A 19,246-nucleotide genomic window follows, 5' to 3' on the forward strand; every position below is an offset into this window, starting at 1 on the left:
TTGACCATCCAGTCGTGTTGTCGTAGAGCACGGGTACTCATAGTACGGCCCGCGGGCCGCCAGCGGCCCGGCAAGCCTTCCCTGGCGGCCCGCGGACCTTGCAGACATAGTGCCTGTGCCCTGTGCTTGTCAGCGAACACCGCCGGTTACAGCAGCACGGAGCTGTGAGGCTGGGCGATTCTTTTAAAGGCCATTTACTTGTTAATGAGGCTTTGTTGTATTTCACCTCTTCTTAGCGCCCCTGCATCTCCCCTCTGATTGAGTGGAGATGCAGGGGCGCTAAGAAGAGATGAAATACAACAAAGTCTCATTAACAAGTGAATGGTCTTTAAAAGACCCGTGAAGTACTTGGGTGCGGCGGCCGTGTGCGTTCCCTGGAAGCAGTCTCAGCGCGGGGTGAGGTGACAGAGGACAGCAGGGTGAGGTGATGGAGGGCAGCAGGGAGTGAGAGCAGGGGGTGAGGTGACAGCGGGAGGAAGACAGAGTGCGACAGAGGGAGGAAGAGGAGGAAGACAGGGAGAGGAGGAAGACAGGGAGAGGAGGAAGACAGGGAGAGGAGGAAGACAGGGAAAGGGGGGAAGACAGAGAGAGGGAGAGAGAGAGAGAGGGAGACAGAGGGAGGGAGAGGGAGGGAGACAGAGGGAGAATGGAGGAGGGAGGAGACAGAATGAGGGAGACAGAGGGAGGGAGACAGAGGGAGGGAGACAGAGGGAGGGAGACAGAGGGAGAGAGAGAGCAATAGAGAGAGGGAGTGTGGAAATATGGATTTTCATGATCAGTTATGTCCCCTATCTTGGACCCCAACGGTTCTATATGCATGTTACAAGTACATGTATGTTCCCTCCAGTTCCAGTTTTTAAGACGCAAACACATGTGCATCCACCGTCAACATGTCCTCTGTCAGATCCGCCATGAATGGGCTGGATATTCGATTCCTAAGTATGAAAGGCCACCGACTTTATATGGCCCAGTTACTCCATTTTGCGGTTCAGGCGAGTAGGCCCCGATTCTGCCATCAAGCTTTTCCTTGCTCTCTGCCTCTGACAGCTTCAGCTTGAGTTCGCATCTGTATCCATGAACTTTGTCCTACTCCCTGTGCGGCTAACGGTGCCTGCCTCGGCCAGTTTTGCCTGCCTGCCAAGAACTGTATTTCACCTTCGAGTTATCTGCTGTGCTCCTCAGCCGATGCATTCCTGTCTAGTAGTTTAGGTAAACATTTCCTTCAAGCTACCGAGCAAAGGGCCCGGCCTCTCTGTCCTCATGCAAATAATTCATAGCCCTGTTACCATGGAAAGTTTCTGCCCCTTGCATCTCATATAGACACTTAGACGCTAGTGCACGCACAACACAGTCAGTATAGAATAGATTTTGTCCGAGAGTCCTTCCTTTGTGGATAACATAGTTCTTTAAACATAGGATGTTAGATATGATTTGGGATTAGGTTGACTTGACCCCCCAGACTTCTTGTCTCCACATGTAGAGCTAAATGTCAAGTCCCCTTCACCCCCTAGTTGTACGTCAATCACACGTCATGCTGCTGCGCGCGCATCTCTGCCAAGTATTATCTTATAGATCCACCTATATGTGACATCCTAGCCAATTATGTTTCTTTTTACTCCCCATTACGCCCATTTTCGGTTACGCATGTGAATTATCATTTTTCTTATCAATTGTTATGCCTTCTGCATTTGTTTCATTGTAATGTACATTCTATAAAAATGATTGTCTGTCAATAAAATATTGTACTTCACTTCCTGAACCCCCGTGGTGACGGAACATGAAGGCCGCGACTCGAGTCGGCCATTTTGGAATAAAGCCCATTCAGAAACCTCTTATACCACGGATTCTGCCTCTTATTTTACTGAGCTATTTTATTTAGATTCCGTATCAAATTCAGTCCCGGTAATTAAATTATTTACCACATGATTGGCGCCCGAACAGGGACACTTTCTCATCTCACGCGCCGGTGGTGCGTTGCAGGCCCGGTCTCCTGCCACAGCTGGACGGACCATAACGCGTACCAGCAGGATTTCCTGTAGCTCCCTCCGGTCAAGCGGGGGCGACTGAGGCTGCGATCAACCCAGACGAGGCGGTGAGAAGTGCGAAGTATCCCGACCAGAGCCTAGCAGAGAGAGAGCAAGATCCGAGGTATACAGAGGCCCACCAGATTTCGAAGTCCCGACGTCCAGAGGGTCCGATGTCCGCAGTTGTCTTTGTCATGTCGGATGTGCGAGTCTGAGCAGTCTGTTTAGCTGTTCTGTCGGCTAAATCATTGCCTTGAGAAATGATATCAGTAACCTTCGTGTGTGCTTTGCATTTCATAATCGATATAGCAGTGGGCAGATGAATTGCGTCTAACAGAGCATGAATGAGGGACCCGTGCTGAATGTGGGTGCCATGAGAAGTCATATCAAGAAATTTCATGGACTTCCTTCGGATGTAAATAGCCCACCTCGTGTGTCCTCACCCATTGACTCAAAACTACCTTTGGCTGAGGCCAACAGTCAGGAACTTTATAAACTGAAACTCAGGCCTAAACCGTCGGACGATTTGATTGTTTAAGTCCTCTCCAAGGTGAAGCGGTTGAATCTGTCTTCGACATGTATCCCTTAGACCTGAATCATGGAAAATCACGAAAAATGTTGAAACGACATGCGTATTGTAAATCACTGCGTAGCCACTGTATAGTGACGTTATTAATTTTGTTTTTCTTGAGTTTTATAATAATCACTGCAAGTATATTGTTGCATATATATTATCCTATTTCTAAACATGTTTTCAATATAACTGATGAACATTCTTTTAGTGACCTACCCCCGCATGAATTGTCCTATAGACTTGCGCTGCGCAATAACACTTTCATTAGTATGTTACATCATTCCCATCAGACTAGTAATGCTACTAATTGTTGGGTGTGTGGCCGACTCCCTCCCTATCAGAATTATAAGGGAGTTTTGCCTTTCTTTCCACATCCGTTTACACATAATGGCTCCTGTGGAGCATGGTTTAGTTTAATCAATTCCATAGACTCAGACACAGCAGTTTATCAAGACCATTGGGTATGGGGAAATCTGAACCTAGTTTTACTCAAAGTCTGTTACCCTGATAAGGAGGGTCGCCCCAAAAGAACAGGAACTGATCTAGAAAATGAAGTATATGGACTAGGTAATTTTACACCTAACCTCATGATTCTGAATGTCGAATCCGAAGTTGAACTAGTTTTGCCCACCATGTCAGTATTTCCAGCTAAAGGTGAATTGTGTGTAAGAAAAATTGGTTCCATACATATGGGCCATAGTAAATGCACTACTATAGTAGAATTCAGTGATCAAGGCAAATCTGCATTTAGAGCTTCTCGCCACTCCTACTTTATATGTGGTCAGACTGCATATATGCGTCTACCTCTAGATTGGGATGGTACCTGCTACATTGCATTCCTTTTGCCACCTGTTTTCCTAGCTCCTCCTGATTATTACAGAAATATTCATTTAGTACACAATAGAGAGCGGAGAGATCTCCCAATTGTCGATTACACTGAGACGGCATGGGACAAGTATGTAGATTTTAATAAAGGCATCTTTCCCTATATAGGTACAATTTCAAATAGTAAGCTAATACGTAGATTAACTAAGACTCTTGAAGCTGTAGTGAATGAAACTATTGCCGCCCTAGGCAACCTGACAGAGGAGCAATCTGCGATGAGGATTGTTGTTCTTCAAAATCGTCTTGTCCTTGACGTCATCCTGGCCGATAGGGGCGGAGCTTGTAGGGTCATCGGATCAAGCTGCTGCGTATTCATACCAGAAAATTCGCCATCTGTATATAAAGCTATAACTCGCCTTCATAAGATTGTGAGCCAGATACACCAGAATCCAGGCACTTGGACTTGGTCCGGGTGGTTTTGGAGTGTGATATCAGCCTGGGGATGGAGAGTTCTATCCTTCCTAGGTATTGGCCTTCTTATACTATTCAGTTGCTGCTTATGCCTGCAATGTGGACCAGCGATTTGTGGTCTGTGTGCCACATCGTGTATTCCACATCATGGCATTCACTCAAGATCCCGGAAGAAAGAAGAAGAAGAAATGATGCTCCATGAACAAATCGATGGATTAATGAAGATTGATGTCTCTTGATGGGCAAGTAGGGGACAAGGAGGGAATGTGGAAATATGGATTTTCATGATCAGTTATGTCCCCTATCTTGGACCCCAACGGTTCTATATGCATGTTACAAGTACATGTATGTTCCCTCCAGTTCCAGTTTTTAAGACGCAAACACATGTGCGTCCACCGTCAACATGTCCTCTGTCAGATCCGCCATGAATGGGCTGGATATTCGATTCCTAAGTATGAAAGGCCACCGACTTTATATGGCCCAGTTACTCCATTTTGCGGTTCAGGCGAGTAGGCCCCGATTCTGCCATCAAGCTTTTCCTTGCTCTCTGCCTCTGACAGCTTCAGCTTGAGTTCGCATCTGTATCCATGAACTTTGTCCTACTCCCTGTGCGGCTAACGGTGCCTGCCTCGGCCAGTTTTGCCTGCCTGCCAAGAACTGTATTTCACCTTTGAGTTATCTGCTGTGCTCCTCAGCCGATGCATTCCTGTCTAGTAGTTTAGGTAAACATTTCCTTCAAGCTACCGAGCAAAGGGCCCGGCCTCTCTGTCCTCATGCAAATAATTCATAGCCCTGTTACCATGGAAAGTTTCTGCCCCTTGCATCTCATATAGACACTTAGACGCTTGTGCACGGATGTATGATGTTACAACGCATGCTATTACAACGCATACCTTTACATCGCATTTTTTACAACGCTAGTACTATTACAACGCATTACTTTACAACGAATTCTGTTACAACGCTAAACCTATAAAAATACTGAAAAGTGCTGTTACAACGAAGTATATTACAACGCATACCATTACAACGCGATTTTTTTTTTTTTTTAAATTAAAAGTACAATAAAATCTGGCACGGGATGCAGGGAAATTAGGGGTTTTAGGGTGGGGAAGTGTATTAAAACGTGGAGAAGAACTGTACGAAAATCGACTGAAATGCAGTACCAAATTAATACTCGGGTATTAAAATTAATACTCGAGTATTAAAATTAATACTCAAAATTCCCCATAAAAATCCGTTTTAACACATTTCTAAGTTTTTAAATAATAAAGTAAAAATAAATTACAGTGCATACACATTTTTAACATGAATAGATCGCAAAGTAAGTAAACCAACTAAAACATAACACACATACACATAGGCGCCATTTTACCCATCTCACTTATAAAACTTGTCCTACCACAGTTTCTATGTAAACAATACCAAAAGACATGTTCCAAAATGGATGCCAAAACGGAGCAAATGAATGAAAACAATATTTGTTAAAAAGCATTTTTAAATTATCATTTTCCACAGTAAAAGAAAGCATTAAAAAAAACACAACGAACGCAGTTTTTAAAAAAATTAATAGTGACACAGAGTAAAACTTATAAATACAAGGGAGACACCATTTTGCACTCAGTTGATTATCAACTAGCAGAGAGAGCAGACGTAATAAGCTGACCCTCTGTCACCTGCACTGCGACCTCCTCAGAGATAGCACGGAATTCACTCGTGAAAGCCTAACAACAGAACAACTACTAGTAAGTTATTAATATATATCTAAACGTTAATTTTTAGAAAAATATATTTTCTTAAGCAACCAAAAATATATTTTCAATTAATAATTAAAACTTTAGAAATGTACTATTTCCAATATATTATCAATAAAATTAAACACAAAATTAAAACAAGTAATTTATTTCCCTCAACCAGGAAATCGGAAGATTTTTACATTGCATAGTAGCTGAACCTATTTGGGCATCCCCACCACGTTAACGACTGACAAACTCAATTGTTAAGGTAAATGTTATTTATGTGTGATGGTTTTACTTGTAAAATTTATTTTTAAAAATTTCATAAAGTCATGTATGCCAATGGTGTTTATATTTAATACTCAATCTCACCGCATAATAAACTATATATTACCATGATGCTGGAGTAACAATTTCTAATAAGACTTCAGTTAGTTAACACATCTGCAAAAGCGTTACATATTACAAAGAAAAAAATTTCTAATCTAACTCCATGAATTTTCAGCATTTTACTTGTTTATTAATAGTTTGAAAATTACCTGTAATGTTTTTGATGAAAAAAGCATTAAATGTGTTTTCTCTCACCAATTGTTACTCATACTCCTTTTTCATATTCCAAATGTTTTTTTTTTTTTTTTTTTCCTAACCAACGTTAACAAAGGAACAATTATTTATCTTTTTTCTTTCTCCAACAGTGAACATCTTTTCCCCAAAACCTTTTAACCTCCTGCAAGCATCAGGATAAAGGCACGATAACAAAAAATCTACTGGAAAAGGTATGTTATCTTTTCCATTTTATTATTACGATACATTATTAATCCTTGCTTTTGCAATTATTCCTCCTCTTTCGTTCCTAATTTGAAAACTAATGGATAGTTTTGAGAAACAATATTCAATTTCTTCTCTAGGAAAGAGCACCATCAGTGATATTTCTATGTAGGGTAGGGGTACATATCTCTATTTCTACTGCAGTAAGGTGCATTAATTAGGACAGTATCATGTAGTACTAGCTATATTGTATGTCAGTTTAATTTTAAAGATACTCAGTGTTCTGCTTTGGTTTTTCCTCCTGATAGAACCTGCTCCACAGAGCCTTTTTAACCCAAACCAGAACGTTACCCCCTCCCTAGGGCCTTTTTACACCTAAATAACCACATATATATGTACCACCTAAGGACAGGGAATTCCTATTATATATATATATATATATATCAAGACCTCACAGCCTCGCGATCTCAGACAGACCCAGAACCTCCTACCCAAACGGCAGCCACAGTCTCGCGGTCTCAGGCAGACCCAGAATCTCCTACCCAGGCGGCAGCCACAGTCTCGCGGTCTCAGGCAGACCCAGAATCTCCTACCCAGACGGCAGCCACAGTCTCGCGGTCTCAGGCAGACCCAGAATCTCCTACCCAGACGGCAGCCACAGTCTCGCGGTCTCAGGCAGACCCAGAATCTCCTACCCAGACGGCAGCCACAGTCTCGCGGTCTCAGGCAGACCCAGAATCTCCTACCCAGACGGTAGCCACAGTCTCGCGGTCTCAGGCAGACCCAGAATCTCCTACCCAGACGGCAGCCACAGTCTCGCGGTCTCAGGCAGACCCAGAATCTCCTACCCAGACGGCAGCCACAGTCTCGCGGTCTCAGGCAGACCCAGAATCTCCTACCCAGACGGCAGCCACAGTCTCGCGGTCTCAGGCAGACCCAGAATCTCCTACCCAGACGGCAGCCACAGTCTCGCGGTCTCAGGCAGACCCAGAATCTCCTACCCAGACGGCAGCCTTAGCACGAGCTCATCCTATTATTACCGTGGTTCACGACAGGGGAATTGGGATTACTATATATCCGATCACACAAAGACTATTAGTTGAGCACAACCTGTTCTCTTAGTTCGAGGGGCTTATTTTTCCCCTCATCCAGTTACCACTTACCTGACCAGGATTAATCTCTGTTCAGTTTAAGGCAACTCTGACTAAAGAATAGACTGTCCTCCTATACAAAAGTACACAACACATGCTAACGTACAACAAGCTAAATACTTTATTTAAATGCCACATGCACATTCGCAGAATACATTATATATATATATAGACAACCTACAAGGAAAGTGAAAGGTTAAGTTGTATACTCTACTAGTAAAGGGTTAACGTCACCTGGTGATATTCAATCTGTACTCAAAGGTCATCTAGGTTCCCTTCCCGTCTGCGCCTTGGCTTCGCCTGGAAGTCACACCTCTGCAGTCACAGATTTACTCCCTTCTCTTTTTCCTCCGAGTCACTGGAACCTCCTCCTCATCAGCTAATCTCTTCTCTTTAGATTCAGGTTCATCATCTGTCTTCCCTGGAATAAGTAGTAGCTTTACTGCTAACGGCCAGATGCCGCCTATGGTCTAGAAGCAAGTGCCAGTCTCTGCCTCAGACTTTCACTAATATAGATGTGCATTCTCTCATGGAAATTTCCAGCTCGAAACCTGCCGCCCACCAAATTCCTGTACCTCCCCGTGCCAAGGACACGTTCCCAGCCGGCCGGCCTGTTGTAGTGTCTTCAGCATGAAGGAGAATACAATCCTTCGATAAGGGCCGGCCTGAACCGGTTCTCTCCAAGCGAATAACACCTCCTAACTAAAACACTGCCTATGACCTAGAAACTTCCCAAGCTGCTAGAGCAGGAGGAAAGATGGAGTCTCTCCCATTTAAGGCCTACCAGGCCTGAATGCAGCACAGCTCCATTAGATACCCTTACTACAGAACATATTACCCCTAATGCTAACAAATCTATCCCCTAGGATATGTATGCAAACCCTGATCTATGGGGAAGAACACAGGGTCATGTTGAAGTGCCTAATAAATAGGCTCTATACACTACTCTAACCCTTAGACTTGAATGGAAAGAGACTGAAGTCACATGGACTGCCCTGCAACACCGGAAGGCCGGGAAAATCGAGCAGTACATTCCACCCTTGACTTCAGTCTATTATACATTCAATAAACACGACTAACATCGGTGGAGGAATAATACCTTTCCCGTTTAAGGCCCACCAGGCCTGAATTCAGCTCCATGAAATACCCTCACCACAGGGCACATTACCCCTAATGCTAACGAATCCATCCCCTAGGATATGTATGCAAACCCTGATCTATGGGGAAGAACACAGGATCATGTTGAAGTGCCTAATATCTCTCCCGTTTAAGGCCTACCAGGCCTGAATTCAGCTCCATGAAATACCCTCACTATAGGGCAAGTTATCCTCAAAGCTACCGAATCTATCCCCTAGGCTATGTGTGTAGGCCCTGAGCTATGGGTAGGAGCACGGGATTGTGTCACAAGTGTCTAATAGATAGGCCCTATTCACTACTCCAGTCCTTAGACTCGGATGGAAAGAGACTGAAGTCATATGGATTGCCCTGCAACACCGGAAGGCCGGAAAAATCGAGCAGTACACTCAGGTACTACATTTCTAACCACCGTTAATTATCTTTTTATCCCCTTTTTTCCCCCACAGAAAAGAATTTTTGTCTCAAAACTAAAATTTTGAGCCAACAAAGGAAAACATCTTCTGCCACCTCATCCACAAAAGCGAATTCTCCAAAACAAGGTATTTATTTACAGCACGGATTCTTTACCTTCAAATTATTAGACTAACTATCACATTGCTAAAGTTTCAAATAAAAAATCAATGTAATTATGAATACATTTTCCCATTTTAGATTTATATTTCATGTCTAAAGGATGGTTTAGCATTACGGAAATAGTTATGTGCTGCATCTTATATCACATGTGCAATTTTTGTGGAATAATTTTACAAAACACATTTCTCAACATCGTTCTGTTTCCAAACTTTTTTCTTTTTTCACTTTTCCAGACATTTATTTATCCATTCCCCAACAAATCACCTCGAAAGTGTCTACACAAGCCTACTCACCAATACCACTGAACAAGAATCTGCCAGAAAACCAAATCGGAAAAAAAGGTATTGTAGACCAACATTGTAAGTTGCAGCAATTTTTATAATGTACCATGCTGTAGAGGTAACAATTTACTTTTCAAAAATCTGGAAGGTGCAGCAGTAGGGAAAGTGTGGGATAGTGTAGGGGTATCACTTTACTATTCTAACTCCAGGAAGGTGCAGCAGTAGGGAAAGTGTTGGATAGTGTAGTGGTATTAATTTACTATTCTAACTCCAGGAAGGTGCATCAGTAGGGAAAGTGTTGGATAGTGTAGAGGTATTAATTTACTATTCTAACTCCAGGAAGGTGCATCAGTAGGGAAAGTGTTGGATAGTGTAGGGGTATTAATTTACTATTCTAACTCCAGGAAGGTGCAGCAGTAGGGTAAGTGTTTGATAGTGTAGGGGTATCACTTTACTATTCTAACTCCAGGAAGGTGCAGCAGTAGAGAAAGTGTTGGATAGTGTAGGGGTATCAATTTACTATTCTAACTCCAGGAAGGTGCATCAGTAGGGAAAGTGTTGGATAGTGTAGGGGTATTAATTTACTATTCTAACTCCAGGAAGGTGCAGCAGTAGGGTAAGTGTTGGATAGTGTAGGGGTATCACTTTACTACTCTAACTCCAGGAAGGTGCAGCAGTAGAGAAAGTGTTGGATAGTGTAGGGGTATCAATTTACTATTCTAACTCCAGGAAGGTGCATCAGTAGGGAAAGTGTTGGATAGTGTAGTGGTATTAATTTACTATTCTAACTCCAGGAAGGTGCAGCAGTAGGGAAAGTGTTGGATAGTGTAGGGGTATCACTTTACTATTCTAACTCCAGGAAGGTGCAGCAGTAGGGAAAGTGTAGGATAGTGTAGTGGTATTAATTTACTATTCTAACTCCAGGAAGGTGCAGCAGTAGGGAAAGTGTTGGATAGTGTAGGGGTATCACTTTACTATTCTAACTCCAGGAAGGTGCAGCAGTAGGGAAAGTGTTGGATAGTGTAGTGGTATTAATTTACTATTCTAACTCCAGGAAGGTGCAGCAGTAGGGAAAGTGTTGGATAGTGTAGGGGTATCAATTTACTATTCTAACTCCAGGAAGGTGCATCAGTAGGGAAAGTGTTGGATAGTGTAGGGGTATTAATTTACTATTCTAACTCCAGGAAGGTGCAGCAGTAGGGAAAGTGTTGGATAGTGTAGGGGTATCACTTTACTATTCTAACTCCAGGAAGGTGCAGCAGTAGGGTAAGTGTTGGATAGTGTAGGGGTATCACTTTACTTTTCTAACTCCAGGAAGGTGCAGCAGTAGGGAAAGTGTTGGATAGTGTAGTGGTATTAATTTACAATTCTAACTCCAGGAAGGTGCAGCAGTAGGGAAAGTGTTGGATAGTGTAGTGGTATTAATTTACTATTCTAACTCCAGGAAGGTGCAGCAGTAGGGAAAGTGTTGGATAGTGTAGGGGTATCAATTTACTATTCTAACTCCAGGAAGGTGCAGCAGTAGGGAAAGTGTTGGATAGTGTAGGGGTATCTATTTACTATTCTAACTCCAGGAAGGTGCAGCAGTAGGGAAAGTGTTGGATAGTGTAGTGGTATTAATTTACTATTCTAACTCCAGGAAGGTGCAGCAGTAGGGTAAGTGTTGGATAGTGTAGGGGTATCACTTTACTTTTCTAACTCCAGGAAGGTGGAGCAGTAGGGAAAGTGTTGGATAGTGTAGTGGTTTTAATTTACTATTCTAACTCCAGGAAGGTGCATCAGTAGGGAAAGTGTTGGATAGTGTAGGGGTAACAATTTGGTATTCTAACTCCATAAAGAAGCATCAGTAGGCAAAAGAAAGGATTGAGTACATGTTATGTTGTTAACAAATATTAAATTATATCAGGCTAAATTTTTTATCTTTTCTCCTTTTTTCAGATCATGTCTAGCCTTGGAGCAGCCAACTTCATTAAATCCAGGAAGGGCAAAAATTTGTTAAACCATGGTGGATACATATATAGTAAGGAAAGAATAAGTTTAACTAGAAATCATTGGAGGTGCGTGCAATACTACACTACCCATTGCAGTGGCAGAGCGGTTACTGTTGATAATTTGGTTGTGAAAACCACAGAACATAACCACTCTGCCTCTGCAATGGATGTAGAAATCAGAGAGACAATAAATGAGATGAAAGCTATTGCAAGCACCTCCAATGATTCTACAGGATCAATTTTAAGGGAGGTTGCACAGCATGTCCCCAGTCATGTTGCTAGTAACATGCCTATAATACCCAATTTGAGAAGAATTATTCAGAGACAAAAGCAGGCAAGTAATATTCAATTGTCTACACCACATACATTTTCTGACATTAGAATTCCTCATGATCTTTCTATTTCTTTTTCTGATGAACCTTTCCTTCTGCATGACAACGAAAACCCTCAGAAACGTATTTTAATTTTTAGTACCCCCCGTAACCTTGCTAAGTTAGAAAGTAGTGAAATTTGGATGATGGATGGGACGTTTAAAAGTACACCCCATCCTTTCACTCAAATTTACACTATACATGCTAAAATTAACAATAGTGTAATTCCCTTAGTGTATAGTTTGCTACCTGATAAGACTTCTGCAACATACACTGAACTTTTATCAGTGATTAAAAGCAAAACATCTGCAAGTCCTCGAAAAATAATTATTGATTTCGAATTGAGCATGATCAATGTGATCACTAAAACGTACACGGATACCCAAATTCAGGGATGTTTCTTCCATTTTTCGCAGGCATTTTGGCGTAAACTACAGAAAACATCCCTAGTTGCAGAATATTCTCGGGATAGCAAATTACAGTTTGAACTTAAAAAATTAACTGCACTTTGTTTTGTTCCTCCCGATAGTGTGGACGAGTACTACACTGCAATTATAGAATCTGTTTATTATACGAGTAACGAGGAAAAATTGGCACCCATTCTAAATTATTTTGAGGACACATGGATTGGACACCTAAGCAGATCGGGTCGCAGGAGGAAGCCACGATTCCATGTGGAGTGGTGGAACTGCTACACGAGTTGTTTAGAGGGAGAGGCCAAAACAAACAATGCCATTGAGGGGTGGCATAACTCCTTCAATCATACAATTGGAAAACCACATCCTAACTTCTACTCATTTTTGGAAACTTTGAAGAAGGAGCAAAGTTTCCAAGAAATGAGAATAGCACAAACACTCGCAGGTAGTCTAAACCCACGAGTAACAGTCAAAACAAGGGAAATGTCTGAGAGACTATTGGCAATTCTACAACAGTTTTCGTTGTGTGTGGCTATAGACTACCTGGAAAATCTTTCTAACATTCTTTCTTTTTAAAACAATGAATTTACTTACTTTCCTGCTTTGCTAAAAATTATAGTAATTATAAAAATTCAATTGGCATACAAAGTATTTTTTTTTTAAATTTTTTACAAATAAACAAGTCGGGTTTTTTCCATTATTTAAAACAAATCTTCATTTCAACCAAAATAAACCAATGATGACAAATTTACTGTTCCATAGTATTTGAACCATTTATCATTATCGGTACGCCATTTTTCTAATTACCGAAAAAACCAAATTAAATTCCGTCAAAACCAATCACCAAAACTCAATCCGATGTATAAAATACAAATAAAACCATATTCCTTAATGCACATTGCAGCTGAATCAACATTTGTATTTCAATTTTAGATTTACAAAATAAAAAATTACGCACAATTTTTGAACAAAGAAATGAAGATCGACAGTACATATTTATCTTCGTAAATAAACAAATCAACTGTCTGAACCGTAACTTTTTATTTAGAAAGAGTTACATACTTTTTTAAAATAACTAATTTACTTTAAGCGACCCGACATAGGCATGTATTAATGACATTAATGTGGACATGTTTAACAACTTTTAAAACATCTATTAGTTTTCCAGCAACCTCCCCTTATTCTTTCCTTACTATATATGTATCCCTTTAAAAGGTTTAATCTATAATATCAACTGAAAATATTTCCTACCTGGACGCAGATCAGCTTCCTGCTGCTTCCTCCTCCGATGCTCTGCAAAATGGCGTATTACGTCGACGCACACGTCCTTACGTCATCGCGTGCTTCTCTATTTATGGCGGACTACTTTTTTTAATTCAACTGTAAATAAATGTTAATATATGTAAATAAAATATTTTTATTGTGTTATAAAATTAAAATTTACTTTGAAAAATTTATGAAAAATATGTTTATTTTTTTCATGTTTTTTAATCCAAATAAAATTGTGAAATAAATAATTGTTTGCTGTCATTATTTTTAATTCAGTTTTTTAAACTCCAATATTGTAATTTAATTAATGTAAAATTACTAAATATGTTCCTTACCTTGACTCTATTGTCTTTTCCTTTCAAAACTTCCTCTTACTTCACTTTCTGTACCTTCTTTTCTTGTTCCGCGGGTTGTATATTCTGAGGCTGCCAAAATAAATAAAGGACAAAGACGCTCATAGACTTCAATGGAAAACCGTGGGAAATAAATTCAAAGAGTAAGTTATAATTGTTATTTCTTATTTCTAAATTTTAAAAATGTTAAATTGGTATATTTAATACTGTAATTATTTTTTAAAGTTTGTGTTAATATTTATAATATTTTATTAATTTATTTATAAAATAAATAAATCAAAAATATACTTCCATTTCTTTAAAAAAGGGCACTTTCTTTTTAACTTATAAATACTCTAGTCTTTTCATATGTGATAAAAATACTCTAGTATTTAAAATTAGGTACTCAATCATTTTTATTTAAATTATAATATTATATACTCTTTAATGTTTATTAAAACTTTTTTTTTGTAGATAAATACTCAACATTTAAAATAAGTTTTTAATAAGTATCTATTTTTTATATTTTAAAACACTATTAGTTTTTTAAACTCTCAATCAAAAATTTTTCTATTAAACTAAATGTCCAATTATAAATATTTAAATACTCAAGTATTAATTTAACAGCTAACCAACCAAACATTTCTACATAATAAAATACACATGTATTAATATTTTGATAATCTACTCACTTTTTCAAATTATTATAGCTTTATTAAACAAAACAAAAAATACTAAAGTATTAATTTATCAGCAAACAAACAAAACTTTTCTACTAGTCACAATACTCAAGTATTAATATTTTTATAAACTACTCACTTTTTTCAAAATAATATTGCATTTTTTATAATTATTTTAATACTCAAGTATTTATTTAACTGCTAACCAACCAAACATTTCTACCAGACAAAATACTCAAGTATTAATATTTTTATTAACTACTCACCTTTTTAAAATTACAATTGCTTTATTAAAAAAAATTAAAATACTCAAGTATTAATGTTACTGCTACCCTTCCAAACATTTCTACTACACAAAAAACTCAAGTAATAATATTTTGAAAAACAAATAACTTTTTGCTAATTACAATTGCATTTTTAAAAATAATTAAACAAGAAAAATATTTTAATAAATGAAAACACAAAGCAAAAAAAATGCGTTGTAATAGTATATGCGTTGTAAAAGTACTTACAATATAACATCATGCGTTGTAAACACATGCATTGTAAATGCATGCGTTGTAAATGCATTATCACATAATGCGTTGTAAAGGTATATGCGTTGTAACAGTACTTACCATATAATGGCACGCGTTGTAAAAGCATGCGTTGTAAAAGTTTTTGCGTTGTAAAAAATGCGTTGTAATAGCATAGCGTTTTAAAAGTTGCGTTGTAAAGGTGGTTCCCCCTTGTGCACGCACAACACAGTCAGTATAGAATAGATTTTGTCCGAGAGTCCTTCCTTTGTGGATAACATAGTTCTTTAAACATAGGATGTTAGATATGATTTGGGATTAGGTTGACTTGACCCCCCAGACTTCTTGTCTCCACATGTAGAGCTAAATGTCAAGTCCCCTTCACCCCCTAGTTGTACGTCAATCACACGTCATGCTGCTGCGCGCGCATCTCTGCCAAGTATTATCTTATAGATCCACCTATATGTGACATCCTAGCCAATTATGTTTCTTTTTACTCCCCATTACGCCCATTTTCGGTTACGCATGTGAATTATCATTTTTCTTATCAATTGTTACGCCTTCTGCATTTGTTTCATTGTAATGTACATTCTATAAAAATGATTGTCTGTCAATAAAATATTGTACTTCACTTCCTGAACCCCCGTGGTGACGGAACATGAAGGCCGCGACTCGAGTCGGCCATTTTGGAATAAAGCCCATTCAGAAACCTCTTATACCACGGATTCTGCCTCTTATTTTACTGAGCTATTTTATTTAGATTCCGTATCAAATTCAGTCCCGGTAATTAAATTATTTACCACAGGAGGGAGACGGAGGGAGGGAGAGGGAGAGAGAGAGGGAGGGGGACAGCAAGAAAGGGAGACAAACAGTGAGTGAGACAGAGGGAGGGAGAGAGAGGGAGGGAGATGGAGAGGAAGGGAAGGAGAGAGGGAGACAGAGAGAGGGAGGGAGAGAGAGGCAGGGAGACCGAGGGAGGAAGGGAGGACAAAGGGAGGGAGGGAGACAGAGGGAGGGAGGGAGACAGAGGGAGGCAGACAGAGGGAGACAGAGACAGAGGGAGGGAGACGGAGACAGAGGGAGGGAGACGGAGACAGAGGGAGGGATAGGGAGGGAGGGAGACAGAAGGAGAGAGGGAGAGGGAGGGAGACGGAGAGAGAGAGGGAGGGGACAGAGCGAAAGGGAGACAAACAGTGAGTGAGACAGAGGGAGCAAGAGGGAGAGAGAGAGAGGTAGGGAGACGGAGTGAGAGGGAGACAGAGAGGGAGGGAGACAGAGAGAAAGGGAGACGAACAGTGAGTGAGACAAAGGGAGCGAGAGGGAGACACAGAATGAGTGAGACAGAGTGAGTGAGACAGAGAGGGAGGGAGACAGAGAGAAAGGGAGACAAACAGAGTGATGGAGGGAGAGAGAGATAGAGAGAGGGAGGGAGACGGAGACAGAGGGAGGGATAGGGAGGGAGGGAGTCAGAGGGAGAGAGGGAGAGGGAGGGAGACGGAGAGAGAGAGGGAGGGGACAGAGCGAAAGAGAGGCAAACAGTGAGTGAGACAGAGGGAGCAAGAGGGAGAGAGAGAGGGAGGGAGACGGAGTGAGAGGGAGACAGAGAGGGAGGGGACAGAGCGAAAGGGAGACAAATAGTGAGTGAGACAGAGGGAGCGAGAGGGGGAGAGAGAGAGGGAGGGAGACGGAGTGAGAGGGAGACAGAGAGTGAGGGAAACAGAGAGAAAGGGAGACGAACAGTGAGTGAGACAAAGGGAGCGAGAGGGAGACACAGAATGAGTGAGACAGAGTGAGTGAGACAGAGAGGGAGGGAGACAGAGAGAAAGGGAGACAAACAGAGTGATGGAGGGAGAGAGAGATAGAGAGAGGGAGGGAGACGGAGCGAGAGAGAGGGAGAGTAATAGGGAGAGAGCGAGGGAGCGAAACAGAGAGAGATAGATAGATAGATAGATAGATAGATAGATAGATAGATAGATAGATAGATAGATAGATAGATAGATAGATAGATAGATAGATAGATAGATAGATAGATAGATAGATAGATAGATAGATAGATAGATAGATAGATAGATAGATAGATAGATAGATAGATAGATAGATAGATAGATGTGTGTGCATACCGGGTCTGGTGGCTCAGTGGATGAAGGCGTCCGCTGCAGGGGCCTGTGTTCAACCTCATGGTCATAGTTTTTTTTTGCTCTAGCCCCGCCCCCTCCCCCACTGGCCCCGCCCCCACCGGTGCGGTCCTCAGCCAGAAACCACACTGTAAATTTGGCCCCCGAGAGAAAGTTTGTGAGTACCCATGTCGTAGAGAGTATCTAAGATGAATTATAGTCTCTGTTTTGAAATGTCGGTATACCACAAACTGATTGAAAAGTCTGTGGTTGATTATCGGATGCATCTTTTTGTTTTTCTTTGACACCAAGAAGAGGGAACTGAAAAACCCAGAAGGATCTGGAAGAGAGATCTGAATCGCCTCATTTTGTATAGGAATTGTATTTCTAGAGAGATGAGATTGTTTATTTTGGAGGTGAACTCTTTGGAAAGGTGGAGCGTAAAACTCTACAAGATAACCTTGACTGGTGTTGAGGACCCAAGGATCTGCAGTTATTGTTTGCCTCTTTGGAATGAAAAAGTGGAGGTGACCCCCTACAGGAGGATGATCAGAAAAGAAACTCACCTTATTGAGTGTTATTTCCGTAGTTCTTTTGTCCACGACCTCTCCAGCCTCTTCCTCATTGAGGATAGAACTGTGGTTTGTAGTCTTTGAAGGAACAGTTTTCATTATAGGAACCTCTGGATCCCTGATTCTGATGTGAATGGCCAGTAAAGTGGCTCCAGCCTCTCATAGCCCATGCAAAAACTTGTTGAGAAAAAAACTTTTTTAACGTTTGCTGAGCTTTATCAATTGAGGAAAACCTGGTCACATATCTACTGAGGTCTTTTATGAGGGAATCCTCAAAAAGCTTTGATGCCTGGATCCAGAGTAGCCAAATTAGCCAATTTGGCATCTAGTTTTAGCAGGAGACCTTTTCACCGTTCATGGGTTATTGAAGAATTGGCATTGCCAAGGAAACAAAAGGCTCTCTGGATCAACAAGGAAAGATCCTGGGGATCTACATCAATGTTCCCCAATCTTGTGGTCTCCACCATATCAAAAAATCGGGCTAGGGGGCCCACTCCATCCAGTAATTTGTCATGACAAGTGGACCATGCCTTAGCAACACCTTCGCATGGGTCTTTGCCAAATTTTGAAAAGAAAGTGAGCAAAGGCTTTTACATAGAAGGAGTGGTAATAATATTAGAAGAAAGAGAAGGTGTTGGACCTTCACATTTTAGTTGGCTTCTGGTTGGTTTGTCTAAAGGAAGGCGAAGTCTGTAAGCAATGTAATCTCCTACGTGGGCAGCGGGGAACCACTCGATTTTGGATGACGGATCATGGTGGAATCAAACATTGGCGATCCCTCATGATCCAGAACTGGTTTGGCTGAGAGGAAATCAAGTTTGGATTTCTTTTGAGGGGGTGGGGTAGGAAGGGCCATTAGTTACAAAGCGTAACATCATCTATGTCCCCCATATCATCATCCGTGTCCAATATTTTAGTAATTATTATCTGTCGTGGAAACTCTGAAATATTTTAGATTTTTGATTTGCACTTAACATATAATTTGGAATTCCCCCCCTTGGAAGGATGTCTGGGAGGAGCTTTGTCCTCATACTTGTGTGAGGAGACCTTACTGTTTGAATGTGCAAAATCATTATTGGGGGAGAAAACAGGATTTTAGGTAACAGGTAGAGGTACAGATTTTCATTTTCTGCTTTCCCCCACAAATGGGCCATTAAAGTCTTGGATATCAAGCTCATCATGGAATTTCCCATATTTTTGGGGAGCTTCTCCATAGAAGCCGAGGGGGCTTCCTTGTTCCACTGAAGAATGAATAAAATCATTCAATTCATTTTTTAAAGCTTCACCTTCCTCATTATCATTATTTGATAACGGGAAACTGTCTATTTCCCTTTTCAAAAGGAGAAGACAACCAAAAGAGCAAAGTAAGGGTTAAAATGAGAAGGGAAGCAAAGGGATTGAACATAAGGGCTTGGAACGATACCTCCGGAGCGTGTACTGAACAGA

This window comes from Triturus cristatus, chromosome 8 (genome assembly GCF_964204655.1).
Source record: "Triturus cristatus chromosome 8, aTriCri1.1, whole genome shotgun sequence".
Classification (NCBI taxonomy): Eukaryota; Metazoa; Chordata; class Amphibia; order Caudata; family Salamandridae; genus Triturus; species Triturus cristatus.